General features: G+C 34.3%; 1 long non-coding RNA gene across 1 annotated transcript; it reads right to left on the bottom strand.

Annotated features, from left to right (window-relative positions):
* Nucleotides 1-2,694: 2,694 nt before the first annotated feature.
* On the bottom strand, nucleotides 2,695-15,080 carry LOC118237956. Its single transcript, XR_004772412.1, has 3 exons — nucleotides 14,783-15,080; nucleotides 8,125-8,453; nucleotides 2,695-3,541 (listed from the first exon to the last, which is right to left on the bottom strand). It is a non-coding gene; the product is annotated as an uncharacterized LOC118237956 (long non-coding RNA).
* Nucleotides 15,081-23,777: the final 8,697 nt, after the last annotated feature.

Below are 23,777 nucleotides of genomic sequence, written 5' to 3'. Positions count from 1 at the left end.
TCATTGACTTTCTGTTGGGTTTTCATTAAAGTGACCATATTCCCTGTATAGATTACATTTGATGTATAGATTACATTTGATTTTAAATTACAAATATTGGTGACAAAATCTCAAAGAAGCTTCTAAAGGGGAGTTGACTGAACATGTATTTTTCTAATTACTTTAATAAGGGTTTGAAAAATGTGTTCTTTAAGCAAGCATTTTAAAAATTTATATAATCATGAATCCCAGCTAAATGAAGGCCATGGAAGAACACAAAAGCCCAAATGCACATCAGATACATAAAATGTAAGCTACAAATTATGCTAAATAAGGTGTGAAAGTAGCAATACTGTTAATAATATCTTCCTGTCATTTATTGAAAACTACTATGTAGAATCCATATAAAATAAAATAAACAACTGTTTAAAAAATCACCTTGCAAATCAAACTAAGAATGGAAAGTATAGGTCTATACATACTAGTTGTGTTAAATGTTTCTATCTTTTCAGTAATTTAAATAACATGGCATTTTTTGAGTAGATTGATGTGATATTTTATGACATGGTAATGAATCTAGACTGAAGTCATGCACACTTAAATTTCATTGACCCCATCTGTGATTTCTTGTATCATTTGAAGTGTATATTTACTGGAGACTGGATAAACCAGAAAAAAATTCATTTGTTTTGTAATGATATGTGATGCATCAAACTTTCATATGTAATGATAAACTTTTTCAAAAGTTAGTGATGTAGATGTTGTCTTGCCAGTTTCTTCATTTCTATTTCTCCTAACAGATTGAAAACAAAGAATGCTCAGTGGAATGCATTACCAAGTAGAGCGACAGGATTCACTTAGTATTTCATTTTACACTTCCTTAGTATGTTAACAGAGTTTAGCTCTACTTTTTGTGGAGTGTTTTTCATTAATACAAAAAAAGCCAGAGTAGGGTGATGACTCACAAAAGCTGCATCCTAGGTGCTACATGCAAATCAATGCCTTCCTACAAAAGTTGTTTTCTGGAGGAGTTTTTCTATATCATACCTGTATGAGGTTCTAAGCTTCATATCCCTAGATACTTGAATTTAACAAGCATACCTCTGGATACAATATGGAATTTTTGAATCAGAGAAAATTGTCATGAAACCATATTCTTTCAAATTGGAAGACATTTTCAGAAACTGCTTGTTCTAGTCCATTTGTTCTCAGGGAGATCACATAGTTTGTAAAAACCGTGGATTTATGTTTCACATTTTTAGAGATTGAGAAATTCAATATCAAGAGATGTCCTCCTCTCTTCTCTTCCTCTCTCCTCCCCTCTCCACCCCTTCCCTCCTTCTCCTCCTCTCTTCTCCTGTCATGTTCTCTCCTCTCCTGTACTCTCCTCTCCTGTACTCTCTTCTCTCCTTCCCTCCCCTCCCATCCGTACCTCACCTCTCCCCCTCCACTTCTTTTCTTTCCTCTTGGCTTTTCCTTTTCTTTCCTTTCCATCCCCCCCTCCCTCCCTCTTTCCCTTTCTTTTCTTTTTATTTTTTCCAGCAGGATCTTACTGGGTATCTGAGTAGAGAGGAGATTGGCCTAAGAACTCAGAGATCTGCTTGCCACCACCTTCTGAGTTTTGGAATTAAAGGTTTAAATGTGCCGCTATGCCCTGTTGGGGTATATGGTCTTTGTGGACAATGCCATTATAGAGCTAACAGCAAACAAAAGGTTGTGCTGTTGTCTTGAGCTCTTTTATAAACACGGGAATCCTAAAGTGGTATTACAAAGTTTACTTAGATAACACCTTTTGATGGGTTACTGGGATCTGCACGTATTTACTAAATATACAAAGTGAAATTTTAGACTTTAAATAAATCTTATAATAATGTTGCAATATGATTTTTATTATCAAGCCTTAGAAAGTTCCAACATTCATGTGTTTGTAAGTTAAAAACCACATTTCTGTTTGCATAGACTACATATGAACTATTGTTTTGGAAATCAGGAAGCATTGTTTCTAGTATTTTCAGTGTTTTAAATAAAGTAATTTTGAAGCTAAAGATGCCTTTGTATTGTATTAAATCATATAACGATACTTCCATGATTTTTTAATCTAAATTTATAATACCTTTGGAAACTGGTAACATTCAAAATTACAATGTATAAACGCATGGCATATTCTGAGTCAAAATTAATATGTTATATTTATTGCAATATATATCATAATAAGTATAAATTGATGAGTGCAACTGAATTATAATTTTGTTAAGAACCTGTATTGTATATCTTTATGTGGTACATCAGGGTAATTTGATTCACTTTTATACTATGTAATAGTCCAATTAGTCTAATTAGCACTTCCATATGTTCAAACATTAATCAGTTTTGTGTGTTGGAAATACACAGTAGTTTTACTTAATAAATAATAGTGTTATTACCTAATTTGCAAAATACTTATTTAACCAAATTGTCTATAAGATTGCCAAGGGATTTTTATCTATGGTTTTAGAGAATCCTGTTTTATAATCATCTTTTTAGCCTGTGTTTTACACAATATTTATGTTAGAGCATCTCATTTGCTGTTGACATTTAGTTTGCTATTTCATGCTTAGAGACAGTTTTTGTCATAACATTTTCTGTCAGTTCTCAGAGCTGAAATCTTCCAATTATACCAATGGGCCAAGTAACGCCATTAGTAAAATTTTGTATTCTGTCAAATAGACCCCTGATTTCAATGTTTGGTCTTCTTTCTATGTGTACTTATTTGTTCATGTTTTTCTCTTGTCATTGCCAATAACCTCCTTTGGTAGGTAAGGCCTGTTCAGCAATACCAGGTTCTCTCCATGCTCTGCTAAATGTTTGTATAGTGTATTGTTGAGACAATTACTATAAATATGGTGTATTTAGAGTATTTTAAAATGAATTATTTGTATTTACTGTGTATGTGTGCGCCTACTTGTTTGTATGTTCAGCACATGCATGCATTTACCTTGGATCTCAGAAGCCTTTGGACTGTAGTAGCAAGTGAGCCACCTGGTGTGGATGCTTAGAGGAAACCCTGGCTCCCTTGCAGGAGTCAAAAAAGTTCTTAAATGTTGTGCATCTCTCTAGCCCCAGGATATAAGCTTTTGTTCCACAAAATTGTAATTCCTTATATTGCCAATATAATTTTAATTCAATTTCACTTGTTAGGGAATTTTAGGAAATGATAACTTTTTATTTTGTTTTCTGTGAGCAAAGTAGCTTTGAGTCACATAACTCATCACTGCATGGTTCCTGGAAATGGTCAACTATAGTTTGGCATTTCAATATTTCAGACCAAATATCACATTTGATAAATATCATTTTTGCTTTCTTGACAGATATTTTTACTTTCTTAATGAAAATATATTTTTCTTATAAGATAAATTATAGTAAAAATTTGTTGGTATTGCTGTTGCCCTTCATCAGTTGAAGGTGAAGTTGCTGAAGACATTTCACATTTAGGATTCAGGGAAGAGATGTGTAAAGCTGGATTGCATCTGAAAGTCTCCTTCCTGTGGTCCAGTTTCCACAGTACCAGAAAGCACTGCTCAAGCTGCCAAGGGAAGAAACCAATCAATCATCCTTTCTGTCTCAGTTACTTTTCCATTGCATTTGAAGATAACATAATCATTAAAACTTATTAATTATGGCGACTGAATGTGGGATTTACAGTTCCAGAAGGTTGGAGACCATGACCATCATTGTGGGGAGAATGGTAGCAGGCAGGCAAACATGGGTCTGTAACTACAGCTGAGAGCTCACAACTTTATCCACAAGCAGGAGTCAAAGTAAGCTAACTGGGAATACTATAGTTTTTTGACCCCTCAGAGACCACCTCCAGTGATACCTCCACCTTCAAAAATAGACTCCCTCCAACACAGCCACATCTAATCCTTTCCAAACAGTTTCCAGAACTGGGAACCAAGCAATCAAATGAATAACCCTCTGAATGTCATTCTAATTCAAACCACCATACTAGTTCTCTGTTATGCCTATGAAAAACTATAGTGACCACTACAGAGAGATGTATCTAAATGTCCAATAGGACATGCATTGGTGCTAATTAGCAATAGTCTAATTGAACTTAAGGCTTACTCAGTATGATGGAAATCATTCCTGGTGCTAGAAACTTTGACAAATAATGAGGCTACTAAGGTCATGAATTTTAGAAGAGCACCTACTATACCACTTTCCTAATATAGCAAAAGTCTTAACTACATTCTACAACTTATCCTTATATTCATAGATAAGTGTAGCTCTCATTCCTTGTCAAAGAACCTTCTGTTTACAACAAAAGGAGACACAGAAAACTACCACAGAACACAATGTAGAGATCAAAGGATTGTGGGAAACTCATTTAGAATGAATAATACCATTGACAACAACTTTCATCTAAGGTTAAGGGAACATGAAAAAGAGGGACTGGGAAGAATGTAAGAGCCAGAGGAACAGAGTATCTGCTCTGAGACTGTCTCATGGAAATGGCTGCCTAACCAAGACCCAAACATACATGTAACATGGAAGGAAGAAATTCTGAGGGTTTCCTATCCCTAGACAAAACATTGAAGACAACTAACGTCTGGTGAGAGAGATATAATTAGCTTATTCTGGTGATGAGCCCCATAATTAGTTAATCAATATAAAGTGCTTATTCCTGAAACCGTATACATACAAACAACAAAAATGGACTCAGGGATTTGTATTTATATACTTATGCACATATGTAAGATATATATTATATATATATATATAATATATATTATATATTTTATATATATATTTGTGCATGTGAGTTTTCTACCATCAGGAAAATGTGTCAGATTGCTTAAACTGAAGTTAACAGGAGCTTGTAAGCCGTCCAATATGGGAACTAGGAATTGACCTTTGGTCCTCTGATAGAGTAGTGTGTGCTCTTAAACACTGAGTCATTTATTGCTCCAGCCACTTGTTTTGAAATTTGAAGGTAAAGGACAAAAAGCGGTTTTACTATAAAACATTTTAGTTAAATTAGAAACCTTCTATTTTTTCTTTTATTACACCTCCTTGGTACTCAAAATGTTAACTACACATACATTCTTCACTGAGAGTTAGAAATGATTAATTAGTAATACAGTATAATAAATGAAGAAAGAGAGGATGCAATAAAGCATGGTAGAGTCAAAGAGAATGCTTCCATTGCAGACTTTCATTGATATAAATATTAGGTTTGAGGTCTTGTGTTTTGAGTATGCCTTATATCTTGACTACAATAATGTTATTTACATTGCAGCTGTTAAAAATCAATGACATATAGCAAGTATTTAGTATACTTCTACTTCAGATTGAATTTTGCTGTGGATGGAGATGGATGGTGATTGGTTACTAGCTTGGCTTTCCTTGGGCATGAGTTCTCATTTGTAAAACTTAAGTCAGTTGCTGCTTATTTTCTCTGTCCAAGCATGCTTATACTTTATAGCAGTATATATCGGTATATTTGTGTTGTACTTTTTTTAAAGAAAGAAGAAAAGATTGTTCATTCCGATATACTCACAGTTAAATTCTCACTTGTAGTCCAGATGTTTTAGTATGTACATGAACACTGATCTCCCAAGCAACCAAATACAGTTCTTGAAGAAATGTAAACAGGCATAGGTTTGAATATTATATTTTTATAGGTTTTTTCTGTCATGACATTCATGTCCTTTGAATTGTCCTTTGTGCATGGCTTTTAAAACTGTACTTATGCTTTTAAGTTTCCTCATTTACTTCATATTTTAAAGGCACTGCCACATTATAGCAATCATGTGTAGATTTTCAGTATCTACCCTTTCCCCAGGCTGTCCTCCCTCCATAATTGCAAAGAGGGCTTGTGGGCTAGCCGAACAGACAAATGTTGAGATGTGGACAGTGCTAATTAGCTTTAGAGCCCTAGTAAACCTCCTTATGTGAGAGCCATAATTGTAAATACAGCCTGCTTCAAACCACTCTATTTGAGAGCAGTCATAACGAGTACCATCTGCCAAAGGGGAGCGAGAAGGCTGCTTGGAGCAGTTGGTCTGTAGGACGAGCCACTCATTGTGTCACTGTGTTCTGGTTCTTTGTTCCAAGAAAGTACATTTGATTTGACAATTAGCTCTTATGTTTCCTTTTAAATATTGTTTACATGGGAGTTAAACATCAAATAAACAACAGGAATTGATGTTAAGGCATCTCCAGCTGATTTCCTTTGTGTTTTTCTTTCATCTAGGAAAGGATAATATTCTATTGTTCCTATTTACATTCAAATCACTTGCATATGGTGTAATTAAAATCTTTGAAGTTTACTGATTTCCAATATGTACAGAGCATAGTATTATTTTTAATCTATAAGCTATCCAAAAAGATAACATGTATATAAAATGTTCTTATGATTTCATGGCATATACTAAAATTATTAGAAATATCTGTCTGTTACTAAGGAAGGGTATATAGATAATAGTGATATTAGAAAAAATGGTATGCTGTAGAATTCATGTAGGTGCCTATTTGAAAGCATTGCTTTGCAAATCATTAATATTTAATTTTAATTCAGTGCATGGGATATACTTCAATATACTGCTTGGTCGCTAAGCAAATATAGTTGTCATTTGCAGCATGGGTTATATAATGTTGATCAAAGTGATAAGGAAGGATATTTGGGAGCATAGTGCCTTAAGTTGTTACTAACAAATAGGTATTCATGAGTTCAAGGTGGATAAAAATAAGGAAGCTAGATGGTGATCCATTTTTAAGAGATCATAAAATTTGCTTTAGCACAGGGCCTGTTATAGAGCATGGAAGCTAATGAAGGTAAAAAGAAATATGCAGTTGAGCAAGTGGGAAGAAAACTAAGGTGGTAATTTAGATGAGTGAGTAATGAGTCCCTCTGAACTCTACCAACAAACTGGAGTTATTCGTGCTTCAGGGTCAAGACCATGTATGACATGGTGATGAAATGGAATACACTCACAGGGAAATTCATTAATTAAGGCAGAAAATTAATAAAAGATGTTGAAAGTATAACAAGTATATTGATTACAGAAGAAACAAAATAAGAGGGTAGGTAGGATTATCAGTTAATCAACTAAATCAATAATAAAAATAATGATTATTGTTAAACATCTGAGAACATGACCGTTTTTTTCCATTTGCCCAGTCCAGTGAAATGTCTCATGGCAGTAAGAATGTTCTGTGTTGACAGCCAGAAGCTGTATGCTTTTTGTGAGGGTTTACAATGTGGCCAGTCCAATTTTAAAAATTGAGGATTGTCATATTTTCACATTTAATCATTGAGCGCATTAATTTGCGGAAGAAAACCTTTTTACAAAGAAAAAAGACATGTGACTTATGTAACCAAGAAGATAATTATAAATGTTATATGATATACAGTTAGATGAGTCTCAGTTTCTCTGGAATGGCACATATATAATATTATTCCTGTGAATACAAACAAAATAGGGTATCAGTTCATCACTCAGCTTTCCATCACTGTAGTAAATATAAACAATTAATTTGTTTGTTTTTTCTTTTCCATTTTTAAATTTAAATTAGAAATGAGATTGTTTTACATGTCAATCCCAGTTCCCTCTACTCCCCTACCCCCCACTAAATCCTTATCCATACCCTTTCTGCTCCCCAGGGAGGGTGAGGCCTTCCATGGGGCAATCTTCAGAGTCTGTCATATCTTTTGGCGCAGGGCCTAGGCCCTCCCCCATGTGTCTAGGCTGAGAGAGTATCCCTCTACGTGGAGTGGGCTCCCAAAGTTCATTTGTACAATAGGGATAAATAATGATCCACTACCAGAGGACCCATAGATTTCCAAGGCCTCTTCACTGACACCCACAGCTAGACAATCAATAGTTGGAGGCTTATGCCTTAAATCCCAGCACTCAGGATGCAATGGCAGGTGGATCTCTGTGAGTTTGAGGCCAGTCTGTTCTCCAAAGTGAGTGCCAGGATAGGATCCAAAGCTACACAGAGAAACCCTGTCTGGAAAAACAAACAAACAAAAAAATGTGAACAGAAAATGTTGGTTTGGGCTCACAATTTCGGAGTTCTCCCTCCTTCATGATCAGGATAGATTAGACCCGTGACAGCACATCATAGAGTGATAACGTGTGACAGAAAAAAGCTGCTTACCCTCCTGGCCAGGTAGCAAAAGTAAGAACAGAATGGAGTCCCCTAATCCTTGTCATGGGCACACCTCCAATGATCTCACATCTTCTAATTCTACAGCCCTTCCAGACTGTGATCTGGACTTTCAAAGGTGTAGGCTGTAACACATGGGACTTGAGGGCAAACGAAGACAACTCACAGCATGTATCTTCTTTCAAACTTGATTATTATTAGCACACAATAAAATGTCTGAATTTCCATATGTAGTTTGATAAGATTTGAGAACTGAATAAGCTGCAGTCATAAGATACAATCTCCAGTGGGAAGAGTTCATACAGGGCACTGATGATAAGCTGTGGAGGAAGAGAAGAGGGTAGATAGTGAAAGGCAGTTTGAGGTGAATATATTCAAGTGCTCTGAATATTTTCCCCAATCTGTGCTTCTTCCTGATTACGACCACTATATCCTAGGAGTTCATTTCACTCTGAAGATGAGATCATTCACGGAGTGGTAATTTGACTTTCCTATTAAAAATGCAATTCTCTTCTGTCTCAAGGAAAAGAACAATAAAATAGACATAGATCTGGACTTGTCAGAGGACTTATGTGTTGTTGCTGGGGTAGATAAAGAGAGTTCATTGGTTCCTGGTTCTGAAATTAGTAAGTACAAGAACTAAGAAAGAATCAGCTCCAGACATCTTGAACATTTCAATGCAAAATTAAAATTCTCCATGTTCTTCAATTCTACAAGTATCAAAGAAATCCCTCTGAGGATATTGAATGATAATGGCATTTATTAATCTTTAGTAACACTTTCTGCCAGGAACAGTGTTTGGTCTTTTGTATTTATTATTTTATCTAATATTCACAGCTCTCTAGGACTGTAAGCTCTATTCTATGCATCTAGGATGATGTCCTCATATATAGGTTTTTATAAATATGAACTTCATTGATACTTGGATGATTGACAACGCTTTAAGTGGTTCAAGCTACAGTTCCATTTTTCACTCAATACTTTTATTCCTATTGCCTCTTACAGACAAGATCAGGTAAATATTCTTGTTAACACATTTGTTGTGGCTTGTTGGCAGTTATAATGGCAAGAAGAATTGAAGGTGGAATAGACTGAAGAGAAATATGAAAAAATAGCCGTCATACTTTCATCACATGAATTAAATATCTTATAATCCTCAGGCTCTCATGTAAGATATGTGGCTTTTATGTTACTGGGAAGTGCTTTGAACTTGAGAAACAGAATGGTAAAGACTTTTTGTATTGATTTGAGCAACATTGAGCCTCCTGGTGACATTAGTTTACAGCATTTTCTTTTTCAGGCACCCTGGTGAAGGGAATATAAACAAACAAACCTCCCATGAAATTAAAAAGAGAAGTTTCTGAATTAAAAACTAAAGAGCAGTTAATAGGGAGTACTTGAAACTTGGAAGAAATATAAGACCAGGACAAGTGGACAGTAAGGAAATAGCAGAAGAAAAGGAAAAACCATGCAGAATAACTATTCAGAATTTTGAGATCTAGGGGCATGGTTAGAAGCTTTAACCTTAGTGCATAGAAATGAATGTTCTTTCTAAATTAATTTATGATAGTCAACAATTTTGTGATGAGTATGTACATATAGTAAAAATCACTTTTACTATTGAAAATACAGCAAAATGTTTCTTTGTTGTTATGGCACTTATTAAAAATTATTTTTATTTAAATTAAAAAATCTTATTTTACATACTAATCCCAGTTCCCTCTCCCTCACATCCTCCCATCTCCCTCCCATCTCCCCATCCCATCCACACGCACTCCTCTGGGAGGGTGAGGCCTAACATGGGGGACCATCAAAGTCTGTCACATTATTTGAGACAGAGCCGAGGCCCTCCGCTATGTATCTAGACTGAGAGAGTATCCCTCCATATGGAATGGGCTCCAAAAAAACAGTTCATGCACTAGGGATAAATACTGGTTCCACTGCCAGAGGCCCTATAGACTACCCAAACCTCCCAAATGACACCTATGCTCAGGGGGTCTGGCTTGGTCTTATTAAGGTTTCTCAGCTGTCAGCCTGGAGTCAGTGAGCTCCCACTTCCTCAGGTCAGCTGTTTCTGTGGGTTTCCCTAGCATGATCTTGACCCCTTTGCTGATCATTCCTCCCTCTCTACAACTGGATACCACAAGTTCAGTTCATTGGTTTGCTACGAATCTCTGCTTCTGCTTCCATCAGACACTGTATTAAGAAGAAATGGAAAAAAATGGCAACAGATACATTGAACTAAATAAAGCAGAAATGAAGAAAACTAAACATAGGAAAAAGCAGAGAAAAGTTAAATTGCAGGAGCAAACAAAAAGGTAGTGGGGACAAGCTGCTTATGACAGTGACATACACAGCATGAACACAAAGGGGAATCAAAGAAGACCAAATATGCAGGGCAAATAGATTGATGTTCAGAGTTACACACCGGGGTAACAAGCTATTGGAATTATGTAGATAGGAGGATATGGGAATGTGTTTTATATTTTAACAACTACCTACTAGAATCTGATTAATTTCTATTTTAAATTTAACAGATTGCTAAATGGAATATCATTTGCTCACACTATGTGGTGTGATTGCCATTTGATTTTTGAGGTATGAATGTGAGAGTTGTAGTGAAGGACCTTTGCAATTTAAGGTTTGTGTACATTACTATGACATTTTTCTTAATGCAGTTTCATGATTAATTAATTCAGTTAAAGAAACATTATCACAATTTTCTAGCTACATTATTATTGCTGTATTAAGGACAATAGCTAGACTGATTTCACTCTGGAACAAAAGCCATTTGTTTTTAATCAAGACCATGAGGTCATTTGATAATACACTTCAGGAGACCCAGGTTTACAGCAGTGTGGAACAACACTGGAATATATTACTTCCAGTTTTCTACTTATCCATAAACGAGTACCATGCATTAAAATAATATCTTATGTATTGGGAATGTATCTTAGGTCTCCTAGGTATTAGTAAAAAATTAATAATTATCACTTCCAATATTACAATTTGCATTAAATGCATGAACTGTTTCTGGAATATTTTTGACATTGTAGATGAATTGTGGTTTCATTTTTTTAATATCTACTATTTTCTGTCATGTTTTTTGAGGCTAAATTTCAAAATAGCAATGTACACTTCTAATTTGTTTTCTTCTAACTGTATTTGAGTGATCTATATGTAGTTCTTTATAAGGTGTTGAAATCAAATGAATAGATATCAATTTAATGCATTTCTCTAAATTTCTTTTTAATAAATTTTGCTTCAGATTTTATGGAAAGATCACATATATCAAAATTCCAAAAAATTGTATATAAAAATCACTCACCTTTCATCAAATGTTGTTTCATTTTTCTTTCCCTTGTTATTTTCTAAGTTATTTGTAAATTTGGTTTAATATTTTCTCAACAGAAAAAACTAAACTATAACCAAAAAAAATTTTTTGGTTATACATTTTTGGTTATACATTTTTGCTGTTTTTTCAACAACTAAAAAATATTTGAGCCCCAAACAAAAACTTTAATAACTCAAAGTTTGTATTCATAGCTACAATTTCATGCTTATATTCCATTGTTCAGAACCTCTGGTTACTTTGTCAAGAATATCCATTTTCCCTCATGGTCCACTTTAGTTAAAGATCCATGTTATGGAGAAAAAGATAGCTGGACCTCTTAGAAATTAATTTTAGGGACAGTAGAAAAATTTTAGTTGTTTAGCTTCTCTTCCAGAGAACTGGTTCAATTACATCACTTGCATGATGGTTCACCATTGTTTGTGGATCTAGTGCCAATGGATCTGATACCCACTTCTGGATTCTCTTGGCACTGCATGCCTGTGATACACAGATAAACATGCAGGCAAAAATCCCATATGTATAGAAAATAAGAAAAGAATGAAATTTTACAAAATGAATTATAAAATACTTCTCATATAATGAAAATAAAATAAAAAAGTAGAAGATGTATGACCATGCAATTTATGATAAAATGAGGGCTTTTGATGTGTGTGTGTGTGTGTGTGTGTGTGTGTGTGTGTGTGTGTGTGTGTGTGTGTGTGTGTGTGTGTGTGCATATATGAGCTGGTATTCACAGCTGTTCAGGTGAGAAAATGCTGGCTAAGTAAATAATGTATCCTCATCTAACATCCTCTTTGTTTTCTGATTAAGCTCAGTGTTTCCCCGAATAGGGGTTCTTGGTTATATTTTTAATCTGGAAACCAGAAAGTGCCATAGATAGTTCCATGTCTTTACACTTCAGAACTGCAGTTGCAGGTGTTTGTGGAGATGCGTGGACGGTTATCTGTACATTGGGACATGAATTCTAATCCTTTTTAAGTTTGAATAAACTTCATTAACTTCTGAGCTATCTCTCCATCTGAAAAGATTGGTTAATAATTAATATTTGTTGATTTTTAGTAATTAAATAGGTCTTTGTTTATTTTACCCTAGATGTTCCCTTTTCTCTTCAAGTAAGTATAACTTAAAAGTCATACTTTCAGATTTGTTGATTTATCCATGCTCTAACAAATCTACATACTCTTATTTGGGTTCAGAGATCAAACCATTAGAAAAAGTAAGATCTAATTATTTCTTAATTTTAGTTAACAGTATTTATTATACTTTGGTAAGATTAATAAGAGAATATGCACTATAAACAAATATACACTCCATATATATCTCTAAAATATGAAATCTGTCCTTTTTGTTGACATATTAAGAACACATTTTCATAACCTTAAGAAAACTATCATATTTTCCTAGTTGTAAAACAACAGACAGTTTTCAGAGCCATAAAGACATCAATGTATTTTCAAAACAAAAAGCTATGACAGAAATATAACTGTACAATTTTAATGAAATAATTCATCATCAGTTTATCCTCCAACTTTTGTTAATCATTGTCTTTTATATTTTCTATCATTGTTATCTACATTTTTCATGACTTTCCATTACTAATCATTTCTGGTACTTTGTTTTCCCCTTTCTTCCTTCTCATTTTTTATTGTCTGAATATTTCCATAGTATATATTGCATTTCCACTACTTGTAAATCATAGTGATAAGAATTTTATTACAAATATGAACAATTTAAACAAGATTACTCTCTCTAGGTTTATTTACTAGTGCATATTAGCACATCTTTATGTACAGTTTCACTTAACAATGTACTTTATATGGGTAATCTTAGTGTTCATTTTTTTGTAATAATGTTAGTTTTCCACTTTGGTGAGGAGAAAATAGATGTTTAAAGGATCTATGCCACTTGAGCCAGATTGCTGCACAAATGTCCAATGTATGACAGTTTTACACCAACTCTAGGTCAAAGTCTTTACACTGCAAGTTGTTGTTTTGATAAGAAATTGTCAGAATGTATTTGTGACACACAAAGGAAACTATTTTCTGTGATTCTCTATACACATGCTTATAGACTGTGCTTCTGTGGATAAATTCCTTTGATACTAAGAAGAGATTTATTGGGAAATTTTTCATATCTAAGAAAAATTTATTAAATTAGGTGTGTTTCACTTGTAAGGAGCTAAAAAAAAACCCAAAATACTGAGCTCATATAGTTATTCAAAAACTGGGAATCAGTGTGTGCTACTGAGGGACAATTTAGTTGAATCCTAGTAATTGAATTATCAACAATGTTACAAAAATTTATTATGCATTGTTTTTGTTTCCAGAGAACTGTGTGTATAATGACTAAAAACACATAGGTACATGACTTCATAATGTATAGTTACACAAATTTTTACCAGAAAGCATGGGTGTCATAATCTTTCCACTTTTATGGCTAAATTATTTCCATATATTAAAATTAGGGAACACCTAAAGTTGCAGTTTTGTTTGTAAAATAAGCAAAAAGAATTCTTATCGGGTATTAATTTCTCAATAAGAGGAGATTACAAGAAATACTGTGAGCAGAAACAGTTTATTGAAATTGGATGTGTTTAGAATTCTTAGGAGCACTAATAAGTTCTGGCTATATTGACTTATGTGAAGAGATTATAATTTCATAAAATAGGTATTATGATGCACCAACATAATAGGGATATGGATAAAATACATGAATCAATGTAGGATCACCAACTTCTTTGCAGAAGCAGAGATAGTCAGAGAAGCAAACATATCAGGGCTTAGGATTTCTGATTTGTTGGTAGATAAGTGGGAGGATTATTAAATGGCCATTGACTATTTTTCAGAATGTAAATATCTTTAAATTTTTTCTATTTTTAGGGAGACTAATTGAATATTGCCATTCTGTTTGGGCGGCAGAAATTATGTAATTATTAAAATTATTTTCCTTAATTGTCATTAAAAAAAGTGTGCTCATTACATGTGTGTTAAAGAAGAGTTACACATATGAATGAAAGATTGAATCTCTGAAGAGAAGGCATGCCAAGGACTATTCATTCTCAGTATAAGTGACAAAAATATAATCAATAAAAATATGATATATTCCATTCTACATTGTTTAAGCACCAATCATGCTAAGCACTAGTGGGGCTTAGTATGACATTCATTATATTAAGTGATACTTTAGTTTTTCCCAAATAAATGAGAGGTTAGAGAATAAAATGTGTTTTAGAAAACAGGTTACTTTGATGTAGGGATGATTATTAATTACTTTTCTATTCCTGTGATAAAATACCTTGGCCAAGAAGACACATCACAGAAGGAATGGTGAAAGCACTGTAGTAGGCTGGAGGGTGCTGCAGGAAGTTGGGGGCTTTTAACGATAAGTCTTTATTCCATCTGCCCAAGCCCCGTCAACAATTGGGTGCTCAGAATAACACACAGAGTCATATATTAGTTTACAATGCTGCTGGCTGATGGACTAGGATTTCTTATATGCTAGTTCAGTCTTAATTATCACAAATTTATATATTTTATAAGACTTATCTTATTGAGGATGCCTCTTTGCGGGATCACATAGTAGCTCCAGAGCAGAGAGCAGGAGCAAGAGGAAGAGCCAGAGAGCTACTTCCTGTTTGTCCTTGTTTATATATGAGTCTGCATGCTATATCACTTCCTGCCTGTATCACAACACTTCTTTTTACTACATTTCCCAGAATACTCCTTGACTCCTAGTCCCACTTATTTTGCTTTCTTATTGGCCAACAGTACTTTATTTATCAACCAATAAGAAAAACATATACACAGAAGGACCTCCACCATCATCTCCTCTTTTCTGTTTAAATAAAAAGAAGGGTTTTCATTACCATTTATAACCAACCCCATTTAAATGAAAACAAACATTTATAAAGAATATTTGGGAATTTGGGAGTCGTTCATTCCAAAATGCATCCTGCTGGTTGGGGGATATGTCCAGACCATGGGAATCATGATAAAACACTGATCCCTGTCAATCACTTTTTAAAGGAAAAAAAAGAGGAATAGGATATTGAGATGAATACTTGACATTGGTATGGATTTTCATTTATTGATACAACTTTAAGGTCAATTTAGTAATATGCATATGTCTCTTCTTGTTTAGGTATTGTTTTTATATAGAGCTTTTAAATGTAATGTATAATTAAATACAGATTATAAAGTCACCTATAATATTCAGAACTTATAATTACATTAGTCAGGTATTCTAGATATACAAAGATATATTTGAGATGGAAAGATATTCTTCAAACCTTTCCAAAGTCCTATAGAAAATATGGCATTTAACTGGTTTAGGTTTTTTCTTGATGGTGAGACACAACTGTTCCTGGCACACAAATTATGTCAGAAAGGAGAATGGGCTTCGAAGAAACTCGTTATGGAGTTTGCCTTCAACATGGTAAGATTAGCCATTTGGGCAAGAAACTGCTCTTGCCTGGACTGTTTGTTGCTGTATAAATTGGACAGGCAGCACCAACAAGAAACCCACAGGCAGGACTGATGACTGTACAAAACAAGATGAATAGTCCTGAAGGGTTCCTACTGAAATTGGGAAGTGTACCAGACACTGTGGCCTATGGGATGAAGATGGGGGACATTTCCTTCAAATGACTGCAATATGTAAAAACTCACTCAGAATGAATTAATTTGGAGATTTGTCTAGAAGAGGCTATATAGATCAACATTTGAAAATGCTGGCCTGATTTTACTACAAGTCTCAGTACAAGCCTTAAACCACTGAAGGTCATAGTTTATCCTTGGCAGGGTTCATTATATTGGAAGGAAGGAAGATAAAAATTTGAGAAAGAATAAAACAAAGATTAAACAAAAGTAAGGAAAAAAAAAACAAATCTATGACTGCTGTATTTTTATAAAGGGAAGAATTTACATACAATTGAAACTGTAGTAAATTCAGAACAGCCATATTTGAAGACTGGAAAATTAAGGAATTATGGATGGCATTTTCTTTTTTTATCATGACTTTGCTTGTTTTTCAAGTACACATTTTCCTTTTATAGATTATAGCCTTCAAGGAAAGCTAAGAATTATTTTCTAAACATTCCCAAAAGTTTTCTATGGTATTAGAAAAATCCTTGGCTATTTGAGAAAGATAGGAAAAAAGGCAATAGTGATAGAATACATACATACACATATATGTGTATTTACACTTATACATTTTCTTTAGAAATACACACACATACATACATACATATATATATATATATATATATATATATATATATCTTAGAAACACAGACATATTCTAAAGTAGTTCATTGATATTTTAAACTATTCCACTTTTATATATAAAAGGTTAAAAAATCTGTAAAATTTCTTTTCTTTCAAGAATGATGAAATAAAATTGTGGTACATTTGATGAATTCCATAGCTCTTATTAAGTATAGTAATTCTTATTGGTCTATTAGGTCACACTTAACTGAAGCTTTCAGAACACTGGTTTCACCAAAGTAATCTTCTTGTTTGGGTTTTTGTAATGTTCTTATACTACAGATTATAATTTGTCCTGTACATACAATATTTTGAAAATTAAGAGACCATCCTATAACAACAGAATGAAATACAAAAACCAAATTAGTGTTTAATAGAATTCTATGTTTTATATCTATTTTATTAATGCTTTCTTACTAAGAGAACCATGCCTCGTCCTTCTGCCACAAGACTATTCTGTTTATCAAATGTATTTTTAAATGCCAAAGGCGTAAGTACAGAAACTTCCCTAAACCCAGAAAGATCTATTTGAAAGATATACATAAAACATATCATCTATATTTGAAGAAAAAATCCTCAAAGTTAGGGTAAACTTAAGAAATAAATTCTGCTGAGAAATCTCTTTGGATTCTCAACTCCCAAAATTACAATGTGTTCCAATGCAGTTACTAAGTACATTGAAATTGGAAAACTACAGACCATGGCAAATATTTCTGTAATTCTCAAAGTGACTGTGGATGCTAAGAAGAATCTGAGGAAGGTTTGTTTATTCCTCGAGGTTCTCTTAAGGAAAATCAAGGAATAAGATGAGTACTCATTCTGAATCCAACCAACATACTAGCAGAGTTGAACAGTAGGAAAATTCCTATTAAAATTTTTTTCAATTGACTAATTTCTCATATATGGAACAATACTATGGGTCATTAAAGCCAGGATAATCAGAATCCAACATTCAATGAATTCTGCAGCTCTTTGTATATACCAGAAAAATAGTTACTCTTTCAACTTTCATAGGAAAGCCCTTTTATGATCTCAAGATTAAACCAAATTTCTCTTTATAGTTAATAATTTATTAATATCATCAAATGTAGAGGATTAGAAAAATTGCAATATGTGTTTCATTAATTTGTCTACATTGTCACTGTTACTGATTTCACTGTTAATCCTATTCACTTTTATATCTAAGGCAGATATATGTAATGTGGTATAGATAATTGGATGTTTGTCAGTGCAGAAAGGACTCTTGAAATTAGAATATAAAAAAGACAATGTGGAATATTCAAAGCACATAACAGAATTTAGTAAGGTGTAGATTGTAATGCAATCTCTTGGCTTAGTACTGGTTCATTAAGATTGTCTTGGTCAATACTCATCAACCAAGAAAACTGTTGTATTCAGTTACTGGAATAGTTTCTTTTTTTTTTAATGTGAACATTTTTCAATTTCCAAGCTGCTAAAAATTGAATGAACATCTTTGTGTGGTTTGGGTATCAGGATTACTGTAGCCTCATAAAAGGAGTTTGGCAATGTTCCTTCTGTTTCTATTTTGTGGGATAATTTGATGGGTATTGGAGTTTGTTCTTCTTTGAAATTCTGGTAGAATTCTGCACTAAAGCCATCTGGTCCTGAGATTTTTCTGGTTTGGAGTCTTTTAATGACTGCTTCTATTTCCTTAGGGGTTATAGGTCTATTCAACTTGTTTATCTTGTCTTAAGAAAATTGGGAATCAATGTACCTAAATCCCCAGTGATACCACTTTTGGGCTTATACCCAAAGTACTTTCAATCATCCCACAAGGACATTTGCTCAACAATGTTCATAGCACAATATTCATAATATTCAGAACCAGGAAACAATGTAGATTCCCCTCACATGAAGAATGGATAAGGAAAATGTGGTACATTTATGCAATGAGATACTAGTCAGCTATAAAAAAAATCACTTCATGAAACTTTTAGGCAAATGGATGGAAGTAGAGAAAACAGGTTACTTTGATGTAGGGATGCTTATATTTCCTTAAAGGTTATATGTCTGTTTGAGTTGCTTATCTGTTCTTGATTCAATTTTGGTAAGAATTAACTGTCCAGAAAATTGTCCATTTCCTTTAAATTTTCAAATTTTGGGAGTACAGGTTTTCAAAGTATGACATGAAAATTCTCTGGATTTCCTCAATGTCCATTGTTATGTCCCCCTTTTCATTTCTGATTTTGTTAATTTGCATGATCTCTCTCTGCCTTTTGGTGAGTTTGGATAACGGTTTGTCTATCTTGTTGATTTTCTCGAAGAACCAACTCTTTGTTATATTGATTCTTGGCACTGTTTTCTTTGTTTCAACTTTATTGATTTCTGCCCTCCGTTTGATTATTTCCTGGTGTCTGCTCCTCCAGGGTGAATTTGCTTCCATTTTTCAAGAGCTTTCAGCTGTGATGTCAAATCTCTGGTGTGGCTATTCTCTAGTTTCTTCATGTGAGCACTTAGAGCTATGAACTTTCCTCTTTGTACTGCTTTCAAAGTGTCCCATAAATTTGGGTATGTTGTGTCAACATTTTCATTGAATTCTAGGAAGTCTTTAATTTCTTTCTTTCTTTATTCCTTGACCCAGGAATGCTGCAATAGTGTATTGTTCAATTTCCATGAGTTGGTAGGATTTTTGCACTGTGATTTGTTTTGATTTCTAACATTAAAGCATGGTGGTCTGATAAGACACAGGGAATATTCCATTTTTTTGTACCTGTTGAGGTTTGCTATGTTACCGAGAATGTGGTCGATTTTTGAGAAGGTTCATGTGATGCTGAAAAGAAGGCATATACTTTTGTGTTTGGATAGAAAGTTCTATAAATGTCTGTTTATCCCAAATGGGTCATAACTTCTGTTAGTTCCTTTGTCTCTTTGTTAAGTTTCTGTCTGGTGGTCCTGTCCAGTGGTGAGAGTGGGGTGTTGTAGTCTCCCACTATAACTGTGTGAGGCCTTATTTGTGATTTGAGTTTTAATAATGTTTCTTTTATGAATGTTGGTGCCTTTGTATTTGGGGCATATATGTTTAGAATTGAGACTTTTTCCGGATCGATTTTTCCTGTGATGAATATGAAATGACCTTCTTCCTCTCTTTTGATTGATTTTACTTTGAAGTCTATCTTGTTAGATACTAGGATAGCTACCCCAGCTTGTTTCTTGGGTCCATTTGATTGGAGTATCTTGTCCCAACCCTTTACCCTGAGGTAATATCTGTCTTTAAATTCGAGGTGTGTTTCTTGTATGCAGCAGAAGGATGGATTCTGTCTTTGTATTCAATCTGTTAGCCTGTGTCTTTTTAATGGGCGTGTTATGACCATTAATATTGAGTGAAATTAAGGTCCATTGAGTGTTTATTCTTGGTACTGGTATTGCATGTGGATTTACCTTGCCTTTTATTTTGTGTTTTTGTAGAGTGGGATTATGTGTTGGCTATGCTTATGCGAGTATAGTTAAATTTCCTTAGGTTGGAAGTTCCTTCCTGTACTTTCTATAGGGCTGGATTAGTGGTTACATATTGTTTAAATCTGGGTTTGTCGTGGAATATGTTGTTTTTTCTATTTATGGTTTTTTCTATTTATATAAAGATTGAAAGCTTTGCTGTGTATAGTAGTCTGGGCTGGCATCCATGTTCTCTCAGAGTTGGTAGAATAAGTATCCAGGTCCTTCTAGCTTTCAGAGTTTCCATGGAGAAGTCTGGTGTAATTCTGATAGGTTTGCCTTTATTTGTTACTTGGCCTTTTTCCCTTGCTGCTCTTAATATTTTTTCTTTATTCTGTACATTTGGTGTTTTAATTATTATGTGATGAAGGGACTTTCTTTTGTGGTTCACTCTATTTGGCTTTCTGTAGGCTTCTTGTAATTTCATTGGCATTTCTTTCTTTAGGCTGTGAAAGTTTTCTTATATGATTTTGTTGAATATGTTTTCGGCACCTTTGAGTTGTGTTTCTTCACCTTCTTCTATTCAGATTATCTTTAGGTTTGGTCTTTTCACTGTGTCCTATATTTCCTGGATATTTTGTGTAATAGATTTGTTAGACTTCAGATTTTCTTTGCTTGACAAGTTTATTTCCTCTAGTTTGTCTTCAGCATCTGGGATTCTGTCTTCCATCTCTTGTATTCTATTTGCTATGCTTGCATCTGTGGTTCCTGATTGTTTACTCAGCTTTTTCACTTCCAGCATTCCCTCAGTTTTGTTTTCTTTATTGTCTCTAAATCAGTTTTCAGGTCCTGAACTGCTTCCTTCAGCTGTTTAATTGTATTTTCTTGGCTTTTTTGGCTTTCCTTGATTTCTTGCATCTTTTGGTTTGTCTTTTCTTCCATTTCTCTGAAGGATTTTCTGATTTCCTTTCTTAGGTTCTCTATCATCTGCATGAAGTTGTTTTTAAGGTTGCTGTCTTCTGCCTCTTCTGTGTTGGGATGTTCATGTCTTACAGGTGTAGAGTCCCTACACTCTGGTGTTGTCATATTGATTTTCCTGTTGTTGGATGTGTTCTTATATTGTCGTCTTCCCATCTCTTCTTCTGGTGGGTACAGTTGGTGTCACTTCCTTTCCTGGTGTGCATGGGTCCAGTGTTCTCTTCAGGAGTGTGCAATTGACTTTGATACTCTGATGGGTTTCAAGTTGGGTGCAGGCAGGTCTATGGCACTTGCTCTCCAGGTGGGTGAGAGCAGCACTGGCACAGAGATGTCAACAGACTCTGGGTTGCTTGGTTCTCAGGGATCGAGTTGTCCTGTCAAAGATCCCTGGGCAGGATTTGCCAGGGTGGGCAGAGGGAAGTTGGGCCCAAGGCAGGGGCTGAAGCAGCTCACCTCTGCACTCTCTGTACTCTGTGGGGGCTGGAATAGCCCAGCCATCTCAGCAAAGTCAGGATCCCAGGGTCCTCAGGGACCTATTCAATCTGCCTGCAGATCCCAGGGTGGGATTTGCCAGGGTGGGCAGACGGAATTTGGGACCAATTTTTTGGTTTTTTGAGAAAAGGTTTCTCTGTGTAGCTTTGAATCCTATCCTGGCATCTGCTCTGTAGAACAGGCTGGCCTCAAACTCACAGAGATCCACCTGCCTCTGCCTCCCAAGTGGTGGGATTAAAGGCATGCACCACCAATGCCTGGCTTAAAAAGTAGCTCGAACTAGTGATCCTTCTGCCTCTGCCTCCTTCAGGAAATCCTACCGGCATGGGCTACCACAAACGGTCAAAAATTATTTGAAGGAACACTTCTAGTTAATAAATGTATCAATGTATCACTTTACATAATAGAATAAGATGATTTATTTCAGTTCTGGTAGCAACACATGAAGCTTGAACTCTAATAACAATGATTTGGCTTAGCGAATTAACATGTAAACCTACTGGACAACATACCTAATTCTATGTCAAGTTCCCAGCTTAAGACATTGCTCTTTCTCAAGAAGGAAAATGTAATAATGTGAACTAGTCCAGACCCTGAAGTCATAAATGTTACTAAACACAAATGATGGGGAAAACACTTTGTTTTCATTTACCCAGGAGCATAGAGTCCCAGTTTCCTGAAAAAAATCTAAAAGACTATTAATAAATTTACATTGAGAAATGAATGCATTAAGTAAAGCATGATTCCAGCAACCTGAGCATAAAAAGAAAGGAATCTTAGCTATGTTGATTGGTCTCATAGGATGTGCATGGGGAAACACCCTTCTCTTAATCAGTGAATTAAGTGGAGTTTGCCAGCATTGGTTTAATCAGTACCCTATAATCAAATCAGGCAAGAAATCAGGTTTTGATTATATATTATTCTCCCTATTACTAACAAATTGGCAAATCATTGGGAACACCCTTAAATATGAGGAATGATAGCAAAGGATTGTTGAAGCAAAAAGTTTATTTAGTAAAAACAGAGACTTACAATTAGATTTTACCAAATTAAAAAAAAACACTTCTGTTTTCTTTTAAGATTAACATAAAAATTAGATTCCTTGGCTCCTAAAGATGACTTAACCTGCTATAAGAAGCTATAGCAATTACATAGACTATAACTACTTCTGTTTTAGAATACCTCCTGCCTAAATTTTATAATACACTAAAGTTTAACTTCATACACAAATAAGTAATTCTATTTTAGACCACTATTCCTATTTTATCCTTCAATTAACCTGGTTTTGCAGATTAAAAATTTAGATAATTGGTAGATATACTACTGTAACACTCTACCAATTTCCATTTCCACAATAATACTGACAACCATAATAATATCTTTTCCATTACACATGTAAGCAAAATAAGATTAATGTATTCTTGTCTTCTAACAACTATTAAATGTGAAGTTGAAAAATTATTAATTACAAAGGCTTTTTGTTATTATCACCATTGTAAATTTTATGTTAACATTAGAAAATGTATATATTTTGTTACCTCAGAATTTGATCAAGCCAAATTCTAAGAACAGGAAATAGAGCTCTTATAGTTAATAGAGGTCTAATCCCCAAATTTCTTTTTAAATAGAGCTCTTTGGAAGAAATTTATTACTGTATCAAAGCATAAAATTGGAAAATATTTTTATGGTCTTATTCATTTCTACATGAATTTGCCAATATTGAAATATAAATAATCAGCATAACCAGCTGTAGTTTGTCACATGTTTCCAAAGTGCTCTCACAGAAGCCAAAATGTGTCTCTGGTGATGTGTGAAATAATATCTTTGGGAAACCATGATATATAAGTTATAAAAGAGATATATAATATACCATAAACCTTGTAAGTCTCAGGTCTTACACTTTTTGCAATAGAAACTTTCGTATCCTGTTTGTTTAGGTAGGAAGTAAACAATTACAAATGAACATTATAAAAGCTTTAAGTGCTATTATATTAAAAAATAAAATTAGAAGGGCATTTGTGGCACATGCCTTTAATCCCAGCACTCAGGAGGCAGAGGCAGGCGGATCTCTGTGAGTTCGAGGCCAGCTTGGTCTCAAGAGTGATTGCCAGGATAGGCTCCAAAGCAACGAAAACCTGTCTCAAACCCCCACAAATTAATAT

Source organism: Cricetulus griseus (assembly GCF_003668045.3).
Source record: "Cricetulus griseus strain 17A/GY chromosome 1 unlocalized genomic scaffold, alternate assembly CriGri-PICRH-1.0 chr1_1, whole genome shotgun sequence".
NCBI classification, from domain to species: domain Eukaryota; kingdom Metazoa; phylum Chordata; class Mammalia; order Rodentia; family Cricetidae; genus Cricetulus; species Cricetulus griseus.
The sequence above is the reverse complement of the archived record's forward strand: the minus strand, read 5'-3'. Positions and strand labels throughout refer to the sequence as shown.